Raw genomic sequence first — 19427 nt, 5'->3', positions numbered from 1 at the left:
TTTGAGGATATTAAATATCCTGACCATGTTTTTAAACTGAAGAAATCACTATATGGCTTGAAACAAGCTCCCAGAGCTTGGTATGATAGACTAAGTAATTTCTTAATCAAGAATGATTTTAAAAGAGGACAGGTTGATACTACACTCTTCAGAAGGACCCTTGGGAAAGATATTCTTGTTGTGCAAATATATGTTGATGATATAATATTTGGTTCTACTAATGCATCTCTTTGCAAGGAATTTTCTGAGTTAATGCAGGATGAATTTGAAATGAGCATGATGGGAGAGCTGAAGTTCTTCCTTGGCATTCAAATCAATCAATGCAAAGATGGAGTCTATGTTCATCAATCAAAGTACACAAAGGAGCTTCTGAAGAAGTTCAAACTTGAAGATTGTAAAGTGATGAACACTCCAATGCACCCTACGTGCACCTTAAGCAAAGAAGATGAAAGAGCTAAAGTAGATCAGAAGCTGTATAGAGGTATGATTGGTTCTTTGTTATACCTCACTGCATCTAGGCCAGATATTTTATTCAGTGTATGCTTGTGTGCAAGATTCCAATCAGATCCTAGAGAATCTCATATGACTGCTGTCAAGAGAATCTTCAGGTATTTGAAAGGAACAACTAATCTTGGACTCCTTTATAGGAAATCCTTAGATTATAAGCTAATTGGATTCTGTGATGCTGATTATGCTGGTGATAGGATTGAAAGAAAGTCAACCAGTGGCAATTGTCAATTTCTGGGTGATAATCTTATATCCTGGGCTAGCAAAAGACAAACAACTATTGCTATGTCTACAGCAGAAGCAGAATACATTTCAGCTGCAAGTTGTTGTACACAACTACTTTGGATGAAACATCAGTTGGAAGATTATCAGATAACTACTAACAGTATTCCCATTTATTGTGATAATACTGCTGCTATTTGTTTGTCTAAAAATCCAATTTTGCATTCAAGAGCTGAGCACATTGAAATCAAACACCATTTTATCAGAGATTATGTTCAAAAAGGAATTTTAGATATACAATTCATTGATACTGAAAATCAATGGGCTGATATATTTACTAAGCCTTTAACTGTTGAAAGATTTGATTTTATAAAGAAAAATTTGAACATGCACTACGTGTCTGATTAGATGTTTGCTTGCTCCTGAATAGGATTTTAGGTTCTGAAGTTAGTTCAGAAGCAGTAGTCTATCAGAAGCTCTTTATTGAGGTTCTGAGGAAAACTCGCTTCTGATGATGACGTCAGCATCTGAAGTCCAGAAGCTGGATTTATTGCTTCTGAATAGTTGAATTAGTGGAAACGTTGGGAGTTACTTTTTAAAAGTAACTTCTGGCCCACTAACTTGGTAGTTACTCTGTGAACTTCTTACGTGGCCTGTATGTGTTGGTGTATAACTAAAAGGGCAATGATGATTTAATAGCTTTGAAAGTACTTTTCACGCGCCCCCAATTTTGTCATTAATGTTATGTTTGTTTGTCTCTTTTGAATTGCAATCGTTTTACTTTTAACACTTTGTCAATTCACACACTACTCACTCACAACAAACACATTTTGCTCTCAAACCTCTTGCGAAGTAAGCGCAAAAACATTAGAACCCTAAATTCTCTAAATCTTCTTCAATCATCATCAAATGGCATCATCAAGCAAGCAAGGCGCATCAGGATCTGGGTCAGTCTACAAAGAGAAGACTATGGATATTCCATGGAAATCTTTAATAGTTCAAATAGAATCACCGGTGGATTTCACTTCACTTAAGAAGTACAAAGTGAACATGGAAGGATTGATAGAAACTCAGAAGCTGTCTGAGTATTTCAAGATGCTAAATGGGCCAACTTATGTGAACTTGGTCAAGGACTTTTGGTTAAAAGCTGAAGTGTACAATGAAAAGCCTGTGAAGGTAGCAGGTAAACAAGCTGGGTCGAAGAAAGGAAAGATGGAGATAGAGTTGAATCCCACTTCCTTCAGTAGCCTTGAGATAAGGTCTGAAGTGATGGGTATTCCCATAACCATCACAGAAGAGATAATAGCTAAAGCTTGTAGAATGAATGCAGAAGGAAGGTTTCAAGAAATAGTTAAGAAGGATGATGTCCTGCTGCAAAGCTACTACAACACTCTTCTAGGTGGTAACAAAGATGCTAAACCTTCTGAAATGGAGATTCATCACAGGATGTTGGTGAAATTCTGTACTGATTGCTTCTTTCTAAGAGCAGGAGGGTCTGACCAACCAAATCATCAACAGAAACTGGCAATCTACTTCATGGCCATGCTTGAGAAGATTAATTTCCCCAGATATGTCATGGATTATCTCTGCTGGGCTATTAATGAAGGCACTGTCAAAGGAAGGAAACAAGTGCCCTGTGGAAGATTGTTATCAGAAATCTTTTATCAAGGAAGAGTGCTGGATTTCTTGAAAAAGACAAGAGATGCTTTTGATAAATGCTTCAAAGTTTCTACTGCTGAGAAGACTATCAGTAGCAAGACATTGCATTCTATGCATGTTTTCAAGACAGCCCCTAAAGATGAAAAGTGGTTGGAGATGACCACAGAAGAATCTGAGATTATCAGGGACTTTCCTTTCATCTTTAAGGAAAGTAATCCTGAACACTTAGCTAAATTAGTAGCTGAGTACGTCTTGGAGGAAAATGCGAGCTCTCAGGAGGAAGCTGCTGTTGCTAAAGGGAAAGGCAAGAAGGCCAAGGCAGTTGCTGTGTCAGAAGCTGTTTCTGATGCACCCAAAGGGAAGAGAGCCAGAACTAGTTCAGAATCTGATGCTGCTCCTACTAAAGGAAAGAGGGCCAGAACTAGCACTGAGTCAGAAGCGGCTGTTGCTAAAACCAAAAGGCAAAAAGTTGCTAAGTCTGAAGATGAATCTGTTTCTGCCAAGGATAAAGGAAAGATACAGAAGGTTGGTGCTGTTTCTATTCCTCAGAAAAGAAAAAAGGTAAGGCAGATTTGGTAATCACCGAAGAGCAGCTAGAGGAAGCTCTCGAAGAAATAGAAGAAGAAGAGGCTGAGCCAAAGCTGAAAAGGAAGAAGGCTCCTGTTGACAAGAAAAGTTCCATGGTTGAAATGACTCCAGCCATGAAGAGAATGGCTAAGGAACTTTCTGATGACTATTTGGCAAATAGGCAAGAACGGAAAGCCATGAAAGAACTTGAAAAAGAACAGGAAGGAGAAAGGACTCTAATAGTGGATGAAGCTGTTGCTGAAAATGTGGAGCAAGTTCAGAATCTTGGAACTTCAGAAGCAGTAGATAACTCAGCAATGTTATCTAAGGTATCTCAAGTTTCTCACACATCTTATAGCACATCCTCTATTCCTTCTGAAGACACATCTCTTTTAGATCACCTAGAAAGTCATTATCTAGGTGAACTACCCCAATTTGGCTTTACCACAACCTCAGAGAAAGCCTCTGAGACAACTCCAGAAGCATCTGCTTCTGATAAAGTTGTTTCAGAAGACCCCCCACAACAAACACCTTCACCAGAAAAAGCCTCTTCACCCCCTACAACTTCATCACCCCCAATTGTTCTTGAACCATCTGTTCCTGAACAACCAACTCCTCAAAAGACCGTTCCTGAACATTCTGTTCCTGAACAACCAGTTACTAAACCCACTCCTGAACCTGAACCTGAAACTACCGCTCCTGAACACATTGTTCCTGAGCTAACCTCTGCTTCCATATCTTCTTCACCAGTTCAAGTCATCAAGATCATCCACCATACTGGTGTATGTGATATGGACACAGACTCTGAGGATGATCAATATGATCATGCCTCTGATATGGTAGTTGACCCTACTCCTGACCAACCATCAACCAGCCAATCATCAACTACAAATGACCAATCATCATCAAACCTACCAATTGTTCCCCTAGCCCCTCCAAAACCCTCTAAACAACCTTCACCTCCCACCATTTACCTGGATTCTCAAGTACTAAAAGATGTGTGGGAAGATATTGCTTCTGAAGTTCTCAGACTGATAGCAAGTAGAAATGACTTGGGTCATACAATAAGCTATCAGAAGCAATGGAGAAGGATCAAGGAAAGGGTCATCAACCTGATTTCAGCTCTGCATGATTCCTGTATTGAGGCTCAAGAGCAAGCCAAGCAGAAGCTGGAAGATTGGTTGAATGGCATTGAAGAGAATGATGGAAATGTAGAAGTTCTTGGTACTTGGGTGAAGAATCCACTCAGTATCAGAGGCAGAGAACCTGATGAATTCCTGCCTAAGGAGCTGAATCTGATCATTCCTTCTGAGATCCTAGAGAAGATTGATGCACCTAACCTGGCTCTAGCTCAGGAGAACAAGGTGCTCAAAGAAGAAAATGACAGGCTTGAAACAGAGCTACTAGAACAGAAGCTGAAGATATCACAGTTGGAAGCTGACATGCAAGAAGCCAAGATCAGAGAAGACAACTACAGAAAAGTTATGGACAAGAAGTATGTTGATGTTCAAGAGCTTCTGAAGAAGATTTTAGAGAAATAAGCCAAACCCATAGTTGCACACTTTTAGCTTATTTTTCTGTCTTTTTAGGCTTTTGATATTCTTTGTTCATTTCTGCTTCTGACTTAGTCTTTTTGCTTCTGATATTAGATGCTTCTGAATTCTTCCTGCTTCTAAAAATCTTTAACTGTTTCTATCTTGTGTTTTTCTCACCTTTAAATATTACATCTTTAACTGTTTATATCTTGTTTATACCTTGTGTGTTATTATTTGCTTGCTATGATTGTTTATTTAATTTTTGAAGATGGTTAATATGCTTTAATTTATTTGAATTATGCTCTGAACCTTTAATCTTGAGTTTTTCTCATCTCTTCTTTTTGTTTATGTCTTTTTGCTAATGACAAAAGGGGGAGTACATGTGATAGTATTTAAAGGCTCTGAGCCCCATTAATTAATGTTTGAAAATTTTGAAAATTTCTATCCTTTTTATCGGTGTATCAAAAAGGGGAGTATCAAATTTCAAATAACAATTAATTGAACCATTCTTCTTATCTATAAGTCAATTCTTTCAATTTTTTTTAGCTCTGATATTATTGTGCGAAAAATGAATTTAATTAACCTGGATAGAACTTAGGGGGAGCTTACAAACCTCACCTTAAAGACTATCAGACTCAGGGGGAGTTAGAGCTTACAAACCTCAGACTCTGAGCTTACAAACCTCAGAACCCCAAGGTCAACTTGTTAATTAGATTAACAACAATTGATCAATTTTTAAATACTATTGTTTGTCATCATCAAAAAGGGGGAGATTGTTGGAACAAAATGTGTTTAACAATGAACCTTAAAAAGTTTTGATGATAACAAGGTATTAAAAATTGTAAATTGGACTAGCTAATATTTGTTCAAGTGTACAGGACCACAGTTAAAAAAGTTACATCATTGATTGGTTCTGAATGAGCAAATAAAGAGCAAAAGAAAATGAAGCTTAGATGATTCTGAAGTCAAACTGCTCCTGAAGAAATAGCGCTCCTGAAGTAAAGCTGCTCCTGAAGAATAGTGCTTCTGAAGACAAGAGGTCCAGAAGCCACATCATCAGAAGCTGCAGAAGCTGCTTCATCAGAAGCTGCATCATCAGAAGCTGCCTCATCAGAAGTCATTTCACCAGAAGCTGAAGATCAACTGGATTTGCAAAACATTCAAAGATTGAAGAATCTACATTGCAAAAGCTGTCTATTGATTTCGAAAACACAGCAGAAAATCAGTGGAACATTGCAACGGTCATTTCAAAGGTGTTTGAAGGCATGTGCTTGCAATTTGGACGAAAGCGTTGACATTGTACTATTGTACGAATTGTACAACCACGTTCTCCACTACTCTGTTTTGTGTCCACGCTACAAGACAAGAAAACAGCTCCAGAATACGGTCTCGCCTGCATATATGTTCCTTTGGTTAAGGAATGGATTTCAAATTGGTTCTTCATAGGACAATAACCAAATCAGGCAAAAGATCATTGGTGAAAGATCAAGCTTCAACAACAACTCTTTGGTGTGCTAGCAATTTCACAACGTCTCTTTCACATCTCTATATAAAGGAGTGAAGACCTAAGAGATTTGGTAATGCAAGAACGTTGAACGAAAGACTCATAACATTTTTACAAGTGCCAAACCTCTGCTGAAATTGTTCTGCATTCACTTAGAATTTCTGTGTCTCAAAGTCATATCTTAGAAATTCTTAAGTCCATTGAGTCTGTATCTGATTTGTATTGAGAGCACATCTGATTGTATATCAAGTGTTCAACCTTAAACAATTTTCTGTGTAATTTTGTTTAGTTAGGAAGTCTCTTGCAGTTGTGCTTGAGCAGGAAGTCTCTTGAGTGTGTTCTTGAGCAAAGGAAGTCTCTAGCTTGTGTGCTTGAGCAAAGGAAGTCTCTTGCTTGTGTGCTTGAGCATTTGTAATCAGATATTACTCATAGTGAAATCTCCTTGGAAGTGCAAGGGGGACTGGACTACTTCCGGATTGTGGAAGGAACCAGTATAATTGCTTTATGTCGTTCTTCTTCTCTCTCTCTGTTTTATTCCGCTGCATTTAGATTCTGATTATCACTTCAGAAGCTGTCTCACTTAGCTTCTGATCAGTGTGTTCAGTTTTTAGGAGAAACGAAGAATTTTTCAAAACACAATTCAACCCCCCCCCCCCCCCCCCCCTCTTGTGTTTTTTCTCACCTTCACACACTTGATTAAGATATGTTAATATGTCAAGTGTGATTGTACATTCTACATTGGATGAAAGAGTAAATTTTCAACAACATACAAGTGAGATGCTCCATGTACCTAATGCCTTATGGTTTTGTGTTAAAATGCGGTATCAATCTCACTTGTATGGTTGATATTGGCCTAATATAAATATTCATATCAGTGTAGGTAGGCTTACCAGGAATCTCAATATTATCCCAACATTATGATAAACATTTTTGTTAGTTTTTGGATGTCATTTGCTTGATTTTTTTATCTCAAATTTTATTTATTGGAAGTCATTCGCTTTCAGGTTATATTTTTTATTCCACTTCTATTATTTTAAAATCCTTCACTTTTGGTCTTTGGTGAGATTACAAAGAAAAACTGGATACTGTTCTGCTGAGTTGACAAAATACACGCTTGTTAGAGTTTTTAAAATAATGTAATTTTTTTATTTTAATTTTTTGTTAAAAAATTTTCCAAAAATATACAACTCCTTCAACAAACACGTCCAACAACTACTTTATTCTCTATATTCACTGACAACGCATAAACCCCTTTTTTCTTATTATTTCTTTCATTTCAAATTCCTTTTATGTCTTCTCAATTTTTCTAGTTTATTTTTTCTCTTCTTTTCTCCATTTTCAGGAAAGGAACAAAAATCTTCCTTCATTAAATCACCACCAACCCACTTTTTTTTACCATGTTACACCTTCTCTAGTCTTATTTAGTTGTGCTACCAGATCATATGCAGAGAGTCTCAAACTTAAGAGATAATAATTATTTTTTAAATAAGCTAAATTAGCCCAGCCAATTTAGCATTGGGTCCCAAGTCAATACCACCAGACTTACCCAAGTTGGTTAAATGATAGATATTAATATGTCATATCTAAGTTAAAGTTGCACATTAGATTGAAGAGCATAAGGTGATGAACATATAAGTAAGATGACCCCAAATACTTAATACCTTGAGAATTTGGATGTGGTGTCAATCTTACTTTTGTGGTTGCTCTTAGCATAATGTGATTATCCTATCCTGTTTAGGCCCATACATAAGTCCCAACATTATAATGATCTTTTTTTTTGTCATTTTCTTGATTCTTTTATTTTAAAATTTAGTTTTTTTTATATCATTTGCTTTAATTCTATTTTTTTAATCCAACCTTCATTATTTCCATTTCCTTCACTTATGGTCTTTGATGAGATCTGACAATAGCAAAACATAGATGTGTTATGTGAAGTTAACAAAATACATGCTTATTATACATTCTAAGTAAAGATGTGTTATCAACCTTAATTGTGTGGTTGCTCTTATACTAATTTAATGATTAAATCCAGTATAGACTCCTCCTTGGAGTATCAACATTATGATTAACTATTTTGAAAGTATTTGGATGTCATTTTTTAAAAAAAAAATATCTTAAAATTTAGTTTTTTGATTTTATTCGCTTTCATAATATTTTTTAGGCTTAATTGCAGTTTAACCCCCTAACTTTTATAAAATTGCAATTTTGGCCCCCTAATAAAAAAACTACAAAACAACCCCTAAGTTCTGCATCTGTAGCAGTTTTTGTCCCCTAAGACAAAAAAAAAATAAAAAAAAATAACACGGGGCACCTCACTTAGGGTGCCACGTCAGCGTAGACCGAGTCAAAGTTGGCATTGGGGGCTAAAACTGCCACAGATGCAAAACTTAGGGGTCGTTTTGTAGTTTTTTTCTTTTTAGGGGGCTAAAATCGTAACTTTGTGAAAGTTAGGGAGTTAAAACTGCAATTAAGCCGATTTTTTATTCAACCTTTGTCATTTCAAAATCCTACATATTTGGTCTTTGGTTGAAATGCAGATGTGTTATTCTAACTTGACAAAATACATTCTTATAATGATAGTAATGTTTGAAAATATATATATTCGTTACTATAATTATATACATATCAGTTTTACAATATTTAATTAATTGTGAGATTAATTTTTTTATATAATTATAATGATATTTTGTTATCATGTACGCATCAAACACATGATAAGATTTTTGTTATCATGTCTATATCATATCATGTCTCTATCGAATTTCATATTATATCATATTTCTATCCTATACCGACCATCAAAGATGGTTTAGTCTAGCAGTGTAAAGACATACTTTAAATTTAAAGGTTACAGGTTTTGAGCCCTTCTAGTATCTTTGGAGGTATGCAAATGTAAATACTAAATAACTTAGTGAGTGCTCTTTTATCTCTAAGATTTTTTCTACCTTATACAAAATTAACATTCATTCACCATAAAAAAAATTTACCAACAAAAAATTCACTATGACTTTTATTTTTTTTAATAATGGCATTAAATGTCATACCCAAGAATCATTATGGTCCATTGATCAATGAAGTTTTTTGTGTTAAAAGATATTTATGATCATTATTATTATACTATTAAAAGACGTTCTTATGTCAAGCACGTGAGAATTTTCTTCTTTTTAATTATTATTTATTTGTTTATTTTTTATTAGTGAATGAAATGTTTTTTTTGGAAATTATGAGATTAAATGATATACACTATCAATGTTTGTTTTACACTAACATCCAGTCACACAATCAATTATCAGACACAATAAAAATAAATTTAATATAATTTTCGTTATAGACTTAAAATTATTAGCCTTTAAGTTTTTTATTTTTCAAAATATTTATTATATTAATTAGTTTGATTTTATTGGGGTATATTTTAGGCTTTCATGAAATATATATGTTGTTTTTATTGTAATTGGATTTTTTAAAAAAAACCTGTTTTAAAATACTTAAAATTTTCCTTAAAAAAATACTTAAAATTTACTGAAAATGAATTTAATAATGTTAAAAGTAATGCGGTAATTTATGGAATTGTGATTCAATTTGATTGTCTCTAAGAATAAAAAGACTCATCATTTGATCAGATTAATTATCCATTCTATGATCAATTTGGCTTCACCAAAATAAAGGGAGGTGGTTAATAATGTTAAAATAATCTTATGGGCATGGTTTGATTTGATGAAGGATAAAAAAACGGTTATATAATTTTTTATTTAAAAAATGGATGAATTGGTATAATAAGGGTTGGAGTACTTATTGTAGTCTCTAATTATATATCATTTTTCTTATTAAAATTCAAACATTTAAATATCTAATTGTCATTCATTTTTATTTTGATAAAACATCTTCTTTAATTTTGATTTAATGCACGTGATGATTATAAAAATCGATTAATTTTTTTAGATGATTTCCTTAATAAAATAATCCATGATAAAAATACCAAAAATAGAATCTCATACAAATAAAAATATATAATAATCATTTCTTAAAAAGATAATACACCAAAAATGGAAATTCTAGTAAATAAAAGTATGTAATAATCATTTATAATTATAATAGAAATTCCCACAACGATTCTTTAGAAAAAAGAAATTTTCACGACGATCAGCTTGTCATTAATTTCCACTTATAATTGGAGGTTCACCATAAATTTTATTTATTTTTTGTTCAATTTTAAATTAGTAACCACATAACATAAAAAAGTGAAAATCTACAATATAAACAATTCAACCCTCCTCTATTGTCAAGTACACATGGCAGTGTTATAGGTGAAATTACAATTAATGTTATTAATGTTATAGTGATGATTCAATTGTTTATAATGCTGAACATTCAAGGCTAAGAAAATCAGCTTTCAAATATCATGATATATTTGAATATCAGGTTCAAAAATAGTATGCATTGATGCCACTTTACTGCAATTGAATCGCAAAATTATTTCACCTGAAATCATGTATCAACCAACGACTAAATCTATACCTCCTTTTCTAGGCAAACATTTTTATTCACTTGAAAATGGAAACTTATGAAATTTGTAACTGCTATCAATTATTAACAATAACCACGTATCAATTACATTAATTTCAGATTATTCGTTTTTCTTTTTCCAAAAAAATATTTCACCATATAATGTCCATACTCGCATTACTTGATGTTTCATTCCTTTGGCTGCAACTTCTCCTAAGATGTACATCTTTTTTTCTTCATATTATATCAACCATTAACCAATTTATATTGTCATTTTCTTAGCTTTGCATTTCTTTACCTTCTCTTTTATTTCACTTATTATCTTCTATCTATGATCTACACCTAAATTGTCGCTTTAAAATTTTCTTAGGATAGCCTTCCTAAGAGGTTTCTATGTACTAAACTCTTGATATTGTAAGCAAACTTATTTTTTTGACAAAAGAAGTTTTTGTAATTTTCTAACATTATTTTGTGTCAGTTTAAGTTTTTCGGTTGTCATAAACATTGCAAACTTACAAACAATTGTCACCTGCACCAAAAATGACTATAAGCTTTGCTTCATTTGCCTACTTCACTATTATCATGATCTTGACTCCTAATTTAATCGTCTCAAAAATGGAAGCAACATAATCATTTTGTTCACTTCTTTCAAAAAATAATACAAGACAACCATTTAGCAATTCAAATAATTTTTGAGTATGTTTTTTGTCTTTAAATTGTTCTCCTAAGTTTTGGTAATTGTTTTTTTTTAATTTGTCTCCATTCTGAAACTAATTGGTGAAAGCTTCCTTTCAATGAAACTAATTTCTCTCCATAATTTGGTTTATTGTTATTGGCTTTGATATGAAACTAATTGGTGAAAGCTTCCTTTCAATGATTTATCATTTTTCAATTTTTATTAAGCTAATGGACATAATTTGTTTTCCCATATCAATTCATATTTCTGTATTTTTATTAAGCTAATGCACAAGAATTATACAGGAGAAGTAAAGCAAGTTCTCAGTTTAACCATCTTGGGTACTCAATATATTTTGGTTATGTTGCTAGCACTAGGTTATTTCTTTTCGCCCGACTTGGGTTCAGGTTGTATTAGGTAGAGCTTTTGTTCATTTATTGTGCTGCTATGTGGCTTTTGCTATTATCTTTCCTTTTTTTTTATCAGCTGCTCTTTGGATCTTTAGTTTTGGTCTAACTAAAAGTGTAACTTTTCTTTCTTTTGAAATTGTTGGTCGCCTGTGTTCTCGGTGTAAACTTTTTTGTGCATTACTTAGATATATATATATATATATATAGTACACTTGAGATCAATAAAATATAACGTATGTGTATTGGCAATGAACAATTAATTATCACACTCACTAAGTAGAATGAATGGTATCAATGGCTATTTTTTTTTTAACAAGAGTATCATTGGCTAATAAAAAATTAATTATTTCACTCACAAATTAGAATAAATGGTATAAAATGCATAACAATCAAATACAAACAAAATTTTGGTTTTTTAGAATTAAACTCAGTTTGGCATAAAAAAAACGATTCAAATTTAATTTGCAATAATGAAGTAATTTTTTACCAGCTTTACTGTACTACTATTTAGCATTACACTCCCTAATTGCTTTTTTGACAAAACTCTCTAATTGCTACTGTAAACATTTATTGACATTTTTTAAAAACATTAGTCGTAACTACAATATAAACAAATCAATCATTCTCTATTCTATAGTGCACGTGACATTTTTATGGCCTAATTATCATTACTGCTCATCCATTTAAATTTCTATCCGCACAACTAAATGTTAGAAACACCAGCATCACAGGGTGTTCAATGTCACTAATTCGAAATTCTCTACTACTGTCCTTAATTGGATATTAAATGCTATTATTACTATTATTCATTTTGTTTTGCATTTCAAATTCGTATTTCAAAATGCATGCAATGTAGATCCAAAAAATTAGCATATGTTGTCGTTTCAAATAAGCACTAATTACAGTTTCAAAATAAAATATATGTAATTAACGCAGAAGGTTATTGACTAAATAAATTATAATCAATCACAACTCATATCACTCTTCTCTCCACATTGTCATATTTCCATTCTTCCTCTTCCAAATTATCCGCCGGAACCATCTCAGTCCCGATCGACTCGCGTGAATGACCCTCTCTATCTATCAGAACCTTTTATTGAAACCCTCCTATGTCTATATATATAGTGCTCTCTTAACCCCTCTTTTCTATATGTGCATTTACTATACATTTGATTTTATTTGAGGTTCTTTTTTTAAATCACTCTGAAAACAGGAATGGGTTGCATCATTCTCATACTCCTTAATTAAAAACAAAGATTTCGTAGTTGGATCCAAGAAGCGGGTGTGTTCCTATTCTTTTTCATTCATTTCTTTTTTTAAGGATTATTTCAATTGGTGCGTTCAAGCTCCTTTCATATTGGTCAGTTGTCTCTATTTTCTCGAGAACTCATGCTTTATATTATCCTTTCATATTATATTTTCATTACTATCAACAAATGAAAATGGAATTTAATCAATGCATGATCAAATACTAATAACAAGTTTTCATTCTATGGTTGTACATGTGACGTTCATTCTTATCTGCATATGAATATGAATTTTCAAAATATTGAAATGTATATTAGCATGAAAGAATTAAATTCATTCCTCCATTTCAGGCTCATGTATTCTAATGGACCCTGATTTTAGCAATTTGTCTGATTTGCAATGCTTAATTGTGAGTATTAATGCAATGATGAATATTGAATATTTACCAAATGCAAGAGTTAAAACATATAACGTAGTTGACAAAAAGTTTTACCAAAGACCATGACGAGTCCCTTTAGTTGTGACTCATTGACCTTATTTCGATTCTTTTCATAAACTCAAATACAATATGTATCTTAGGTGATAAGGGGAACACTGGTCAATGGATATTTGGATATATCTACTCAATCAACCAATTGTTGTGTATTTTTACAATGGCCAAGGGTAACATAGGTCATGTACTTTTTTTCTTTTTTATTACAACATAGATCATGTACGTTATATGACAAATAGAAAAATGAGTCATGTTTGAATCAAGCCATTGATATTGATGAGAACTTTTACATTTTTTTTCAACAATTTTTCACTAGAATTTCCAATTGAGTTGGACAACTCTACTCTTTATGGAAGAAGTGGTGAGTTAGTTTGAACAGTGGACTTCCATACACGTTAGTCTACCAATATATTTTGCAGTGCTAAATGAACTACATATAACAGTAAATGAAAGGCAAATGGAGGGTGTTCATGGGAGCATTTTCGTCATTAGCGCCACTACAACAAAATAGTATAGCTGTGGTAGGGCTTAGACGCGACGCTTTTGGTATGTGAGTTGTTTTCAACGATAGAGGTTGTTGTAGTTTCTATTTGAGGATCCAAACCGCTATCGCATCAGGCATTAGGGTTTTGGGGCAATATTTCTTCAATAATTTTGTTTAAACTATTGCCTTTTTTTAAGGATATGTACATGTTAACTAAAACCCTTTTCATGTTATACTTTTTTTGCTCTGAACTTTAGGATCTTTAATTATTAAACATGAAGGCCTCTTTAATTTTGATGTATTTTTTATATTTTTTTTAGTTTATTTTGTACAATGTCTGTAGTCTTTGCAATAACGGCTATCCAGTTATCTATTATACCGACAGTGACGAATCTAGCTGAAATTTTATGACGGGTATAATATATAGAAAATATAAAATATATTTTTAGAAATCTTATCTTTACATTTTTTGTTGTTAACAAAACTCTGTGTGTAGTTACTATAGAGATTAAAAGTGTGAAAACAAGAAAAATAAATAAACTCATGAAAAAAAATTGTCTTTCATATCTCTACTAATGCTTTTCACAAACAAACTTAATTGGGCTAACTAAACTATATTTTTTTATGAACTAAACTATATTATTAGAGTAGCTAAAATAAAAATAAACTAACTAATAAAAAAATTAAAGAAAATTGGGTAGTCAAGGCCACCCCAACGTGCCAATACCCTCTGCCCATGTATACGCTATAGGACTACACAATTCTATATGAGATTAAAAACATAACATGGGAGAAAGAAAGATAATAATGTGATTTGGATGCAGATAGAGGATTGGTCGTAACCTTCACTAGAATGTTGCAAGTAAACCTTAATTGGAAGATTATATTTATGAACAATGATATGATGAATTTGGTTAGATGTCTTCTTTTCTCTCTACTCATTGTTGTACTTTTGAATACCTATGACCATTTTGTTAGTATCCCCAAATTCTGATATAAGTCTATTGTTGGTGTGTCTATCAATGATGCTAATGATGGTGCAACATTGCTTTCTTTACATCATACAATTTTTTATTGTTGTTATTTTTTATTTAATAAAATTTTCAACTTTTTTTTAACCTAACACATGAATTTAGCAATAAAAACTTACGAGTTTATGATGTAACATTTGTTATTAAAATGTGGTTATGCCATTTAATAATTAGGGATAAGAGATACATATTTGAATTGTTATTACTTTACTCTTACTAAACGTGCTATAGGTAAAGTTTTTTTGAACCTACAATTAATTAGGGATAAGAGATACATATTTGAATTGATTATAATATACAATCTTGAATATTTGTTAAAAAATTAATCTCAGGGATTGGCAAAGAATATTTCAGCTCGACTTTTGTTTGTAAATCAAATGAAAACAATGATAACCATAGAGAATCATTTACTAGTGATTTTTTGAATGCATGACAATCAAGTGTTCAGGTATTTCAAACCAAAAGTCGAGGTTTAAAAAACGATGCTCATGTTAATGAGTTTTTGAATGACAAACCACAAGTTGAGGCTTAAAAAACATGTCCTATGCTAATGTGTTTTTGAATTACATAAAGTGTTCAAGTATTCCAAACCATAAGTTAAGGCTAAAAAATGATGTCTACAACGCTAATGAAAAAATTGATCAGAGTGTTCGGTTATGCAATAGAACAAAGGTAGCAGTAAGTGATTTGGCAAGTATCAGGGAAACTATCATTCCGGGTATAACCACGAGCAATATAATTCTCATAACTAGAATCTATATGGTACAAAGTGACCCGGTATTAGAAAACAATTTTGTTTGAATTCGGATTGAATATTGTATTTTATTTGGGTACATCCATATGCAAGTTCTTCGACGGGCATAATGTGATCATAATCAATTTCATACATGTTATACAATTCTACAACAGATTTGCATGTATGAACCGGTAATTGACAAGTTTCATAACATCATAAAACTATCCAATTCATTATTAATCAATTTCATACATGTTGTACAATTCTACAACAGATTTGCATGTATTAACCGGTAATTGACAAGTTGCATAACATCATAAAACCATCCAATTCATTATTTCTGTACATATCCATACTTTCAATTTTAAACAATTCACGAAAACTCGGTTGCCATCGTTCAAATATATTTGAGTTGGTTATACGACCCTGTTTTGTTTTTGAAACAAAATTTGAGCATGATTTCTTTCACACCATACACTTATGTCTCAACTACAATTGTACCTCATTATGGCCCAAATAACCCTCAAATATTTTCCATTGATTAAATACTTCTCAAAATACATTGTATTTTTAATTTTTTTTATAACAATGGTCCATGTTAGCTAAATTTTAAAAAAAAATGCAAATGAAAATATTTACCCGTGCTTGGCACGGGCTCCATACTAGTTACCTTTAATTCCCAAATTTTCTATAAAGATGAAGTTCATACTTTGATTGATTCTATTCTAAAATTTTTGGTTGGGATACTTTGTTGCAAGTTTTGCTAAAAAGAACAACAATGAAATTAGGTCATGTTTCGACATCTTATTGGATAAAGTCAACCCAAAATTGCAACTTTAAAAAAATCATGAAAGAAACATGAGTAGAAGAGCAAAGATTGATATATCAAACATAATAGAAAGTCAATCCCATGATTTTTATAGGATTAATTCCCTATGAAGTTAAAAACCGTTAATTTAGCGTCGGTATTTCCAAAAGTTTAATGCATTTCTTTTTGACCAAGGGTGTGTACGCTTGTGCAAAGTTTTACGTTAAGCTAACAATTTTTTTCTAGAGATATCATCTCTCAGTTGTGTGCTTGACGATACTTAATTTGAAAAACATCCACAAATATATTTTTTTAAACCTTTGTTGCACTAAATATCCATAACTTTATTTTGACACAGATGCAGAAAGTCATTGAAGAAACATGGAACAATGTTACAAATAATGACAGAACTAACAGAACACAAATCATTGGGTTATTCAACATCATAAAATATACTCCCTTCATTTACTATTATAAGAGGAAGACGAAAACCAAAGGATCATATCATATAAGAAAAGAAAAAGAAAAAAAAATAGTGGCTCGTCATTCTAGGGTTTGCCGTGCGGTTTCGATCAATTTGAGGTAAAAAAAATCGAATAATCAAATCAAAGTATGATCTAATGCGAAAGGTTTTCACAAAGGACATTCAAACATATGCAACGATATTAGATTTTGTGATTTTCAGTTTTTGTACCAATTTATGATTTTCTTTTGAATCGGTTTATATTCGAACACTCATAACTCGTCATTAGTGTGATTAGTTAGACACTTGCAACAATATCAATATTACTGCTAGCATTTTTACAATCTCAATGCAAATAAAACTACTTAAAATTCATTTAACATCAGACACTTTAATCAAATTTGTAATATATACAACTCTTAAAATATAAAGCTTGATTAAAATATTCTACTCTCTCCAAATTTTTTCTTTTGTTGAGAGGAACTCTACAAATCCATGTAGTCAAACTTCAATTATTGCATCCTTGCGCTTCATCTTTAATTGTATCCACATAACTGGAAAAATAGAACAAATCAATAAAATCCCGTTAAAACCAAAGAACAATTGGTCGAAGAGCTAAAGAAGAAAAGTTGAACAAAAAATTAGGTAAAAAAAACTATAAAAATATAGAGAGATAGAAAGAGGATTAAAATATAAAATAATAGATTTAAATAAATTGCAAACCCAAAGTAGTCAAGAACCAAAAACAAATATGTAATATTTAGAGAATAAGGATGAAACACTATTTATGGGCACTATGAAGAAAAATAATACAATTTTTTTTAATAAAAATTGGATACAAACTATAAATGAACAAACATGATTTTGAAATAATTTTAAATTCTATAACTGAATGTTAAAATGATGTGAGGAATGGTGATGGTTGAAGTAATATTTATAAGGAAAAATTCAAAGCATGGTGAGATCCGAGAAGTAATGTTGAAATTATAAACAAATATCTATTAAATAGTGGTTAAAAGTATGTTTGAACTTTTTGTACACAAATACTAATGGAAGAACGATTAGCACCCATCTATGAACATTAGACAAATACAGGCATCAAACCAGCACTAACATGTCGACATCGTCAATAATCTAAGAAAATAAAATATTTGAATCCACTTACCTTGTTACACTTGAGACTATGATTTTCATCTAATTGATTTTTACTATATCATATCTTCGTGATTGAAAATATGATCGTGATTTAAAATATGCTACCTAACAACCGGAAGAGGAAAAAAATGGTGTTAAAGCTTGGAAGAAACGTATGGAAAAGAAGGAGGATAAAAAAATATGTTCATTTTTTCAGGTTTGACTATGAAACAAATTAAAAAAATGTAATGAAAGTTAATAGCATTTACACGCCATTAAATCATCCATTTTTTAGTCAACATTTACGTTTTAATCACATAAAAATAAGAAGGAATATTCTTTGATGAGAGAGATGAAAAATGCTAGATGAATAACATTAAATGCTAGATGAAAAATATGATGCCAAGTGTACTATGGCTCATAGATGTATCCTTTTGTATTATATAGAGATAGAGATATAGAGATAACTTTTGTAGAATCGATATATGATAACAAAATCGCAAATCATAAAATCGCTATCAAAGTTGAGGATTCTACCAAAACAAAAATAATGCTAAATATATATTAAATTACATATAGTCGTAAATGACTCAAAGTTCAAAGTCCACAAAATACATGTACATAAATGTCTCAAAACCTAGATGCCAAATATTCTTTAGTAGTTATAATAATGTTAAACAACCTAAACAAAATACTTCTTTTAAAAAAAAACCTAAACAAAATACTTAAAGGCAAATCCTAGATGCTTGACAAAATATTTGATCATAAGTGAGTAAGTGGCTATTAAGTTTCAAGGCAAAAAGATCAGATGCCTAACAAAATATTAAAGCAAAGGCTATATGCAATCATAAATCACGAAGAAATCGCCAATTATATGTATTATCCTCCATCATATCAACACATTCATCTTCATCAATTTCATCATTTCCCCCATTACAGAACCGAGTTATGGGTACAAATCGGGTCATTTGACGAACGAGGTCAAAAATTGACCCGTATAAAAAAATAAACAAAATCCTTCTTATTCTTCTAGTCCACCTTCACTTTAATTACCTAAGAACACACTGTCTAACACTCTAGATTCGACTCCTAGTGTCTCCAGTCAATCCAACAAATCCCTTTGCTCGAGTTGTAAATATTGACTGAGAACCTCATCAAAAGGTCGAATGTCGGCCATAGCTTTTAACCAAGAATCCAAAGTGTGTTAAGTACATTTGTTTTAAGGAGTTTGAGCTACTGAACTAATAAATGCATAAAAGTAAAAGATAAAATTAGAAAGGTAAATGAATAAAAATGCGTAAAATAGCTTGTTTAATTGATTTTGTGTGTCTAAATTTTTTACAAGACCAATATTTATAGACCAACACTTATCCATACTTGACAAAACAGATAATGTGTGAATCCTTCCGTTGTAGGGGATACATGGCGCCCTACGTTTTCCTCGATC

General features: G+C 31.9%; 1 long non-coding RNA gene across 1 annotated transcript; it reads right to left on the bottom strand.

Annotated features, from left to right (window-relative positions):
* Positions 1 to 17152: 17152 nt before the first annotated feature.
* Positions 17153 to 18109, bottom strand: LOC146909266 (uncharacterized). Its single transcript, XR_015019409.1, has 2 exons — positions 18012 to 18109; positions 17153 to 17400 (listed from the first exon to the last, which is right to left on the bottom strand). It is a non-coding gene; the product is annotated as an uncharacterized LOC146909266 (long non-coding RNA).
* Positions 18110 to 19427: the final 1318 nt, after the last annotated feature.

The sequence above is a fragment of the Medicago sativa genome, chromosome 7 (genome assembly GCF_051527215.1).
Source record: "Medicago sativa cultivar Bolivia chromosome 7, Bolivia_mono, whole genome shotgun sequence".
NCBI lineage: Eukaryota > Viridiplantae > Streptophyta > Magnoliopsida > Fabales > Fabaceae > Medicago > Medicago sativa.
This window is presented reverse-complemented; position numbering and strand designations above follow the sequence as displayed.